At 53.4% G+C, this 2444-nt stretch overlaps 1 pseudogene; it reads left to right on the top strand.

The window, feature by feature from the left end:
* Positions 1 to 35: 35 nt before the first annotated feature.
* On the top strand, positions 36 to 1989 carry LOC119342759 (annotated as a pseudogene).
* Positions 1990 to 2444: the final 455 nt, after the last annotated feature.

Genomic DNA, 2444 nt, shown 5'->3' with positions numbered 1-2444 from the left:
CAGCTGATGAGCTCATGAACGGAAAGGTTCAAGCCATGGTCATCTCGCCAGAGACATCACCTGAAGCCGAGCTATTCGCCAATCTCGCGAAGCGCAGCAGCATCCCGATCCTTTCCTTCTCGGCCACCTCGCTGGCATCAATTCCGTCGCAGGCACGTTTCTTTGTGCACAGTGCAGCCAACACCAACTCCCAGGCCGCGCCCGTTGCATCCATCCTTGAGGCATTCCAATGGCGCGCGGCCGTCCTGCTACTCGAGGAGTCCACCTACGGCATCAGCATTGTCTCGGCATTGGTCCACGAGTTCCAGGGGCACGGGCACGGGCACCGCGTACGCGGCATAATGGACAGCGTGGCTGTGCCAGCCGACGCGACAGACAGCCGCCTCGACGTAGTGTTTCTTGCAGTGAAGAACATGCCGGCGCGGGTGGTCGTCGTGCATGTGACTTCCGCTCTGGTTGTGCGCCTCTTCCGCCGGGCCATGGCCGCCGGCATGATGTCGGAGGGGTACGTCTGGATCGCCACGTCCGCCGTGGGCGATGCGGCGGACAGTCTCAGCCCCGGCGACCTCGACTGCCTGCAGGGGGTCGTCAGCCTGCGGGTCCACGTGCAGGCAACGGAGCAAGTTAGAAACTTCTCAAGACGGTTCAAGCAGAGGTTTCGGCAGGAGAACCCGGCTACCCATGACACCGTGAGCGTGCCGGTGTGGCTACTCTGGTTGTATGACACGGCATGGGCAACCACCACGGCGGCCGACAGGTCCTTCCGAACGACGACGCACGCAGCTGGAACGGGACTTGCCGATGCTGTGCTCAGCACCAGGTTCCATGGCCTGGCTGGAAGTTTCAGGCTGGTCGATGGGCAGCGGCAGAACCCAGCAACATACGAGATCGTGAATATCATAGGCGCCGGAGCGAGGACGGTCGGGTTTTGGAGGGACGCCGGAGTTTGGGATCTCAACAAGTTTGTACCCCAGGAGTGGCAAGGAGCTGAAGCAAATCCTTTGGCCAGGTGAAACGGCGGTTGTTCCGGTAGGGTGGAGCGAGTCCCCAAATGGGCGTCCGCTTCGCGTGGCTGTCCCGGTGAAGCGTGGATTCAGCCAATTTGTGAACATTTCCGGCGATCCAAGGACGGGAAGAGAAATTATCACCGGCTACTGCATCGACGTATTCCATGCAGCCACGGCGAAATTGGCCCATCCAGTCGCGTATCAGTACGTGCCAGTCAACGATAACTCCGAGTCTTACGACACGCTTGTCAACCTGGTGCATGAAAATGTGAGTGCAAATCCCATGATATAAGCTACGTATTCCCTTTGTTCCGAAATTCTTAAATTCATAGGTATATTTAATACGAACTTGATTAATGTTAAATGTATTTAACTTGGAACAAACCTAAAACTTCAAGTATTTTGAAACAGAGGAGTGTTTTCTTTTTTGCGAGGGACATAAGGTACTTGTGTAGTGCAATCAATTGAACTGCGATTCATTGTTGCAGAAAGTCGACGCGGTGGTTGCAGACATGACGATAACAGCGAGCCGGATGAAGCTTGTTTCTTTCACGGTGCCATTCGCTGAATCTGGGTGGTCGATGATCGTGGCAGAGGAGGACAGAAGCAACAGCATGTGGATTTTCGTGAAGCCATTAACGCCATTACTCTGGCTCACCTACATTGCGCTCTTCTTCTTCTCCAGCTTCATTGTGTGGGCGATCGAGCGCGAATCCAACCCTGATTTCCCATACATGACTTGGAAGCAAGTCGCGTTCCGGTTCTTCAGTGCATTCTCAACTCTAGTCTTCTCCCAAAGTATAAACCAAAACATGCAACATGTATATATATATATAGCTGAACCGATACATATACTAAAACTAATATACTCATTGTCACCTACCTTTAGAGGAGAAGCTGAAGAGCAACCTGTCGAAGCTCGTGGTGGTCATATCGATGTTTGTGGCATTCATTGTCACAACATGCTACACGGCCAGCCTGACGTCTATGTTGACGGCTCGACCGCTCCAACCGACGATAAGCGTCCTGGGAGAAAGGGACTACGTGGGCTATCAAGAGGGATCATTCATCGCCGACTTCCTAATAGACATGGGCTTTCACGAGGCCAAGTTAAGGGGATATACCACAATCGATGAGTACGCCGATGCTCTGAGGAGAGGATCAGAGAACGGAGGGGTCTCGGCGATTTTCGACGAAATGCCCTATCTGAGGCTCTTCCTGTCGCGCTACTGCCAAGGCTACTCCATGGTCGGTCCAACCTACAAGAGCGCCGGGTTCGGATTTGTATGTGTCTCTTTCCCCACCCCCTAATTAAATTGTAGCAATCCAGGTCGATCAGATATTCAGGTGTGTACGTACGATGGAGTGCAACAAGAATGATTGTGGCTCTATTTCAGGTATTCCCCATGGGATCTCATCTAGCTCTTGACGTGTCGC

Source organism: Triticum dicoccoides, unplaced genomic scaffold, assembly GCF_002162155.2.
Source record: "Triticum dicoccoides isolate Atlit2015 ecotype Zavitan unplaced genomic scaffold, WEW_v2.0 scaffold10408, whole genome shotgun sequence".
In the NCBI taxonomy this organism is placed as follows: domain Eukaryota; kingdom Viridiplantae; phylum Streptophyta; class Magnoliopsida; order Poales; family Poaceae; genus Triticum; species Triticum dicoccoides.
Note: the sequence above shows the minus strand (reverse complement) of the source record. Positions and strands in the feature narration are given on the sequence as shown.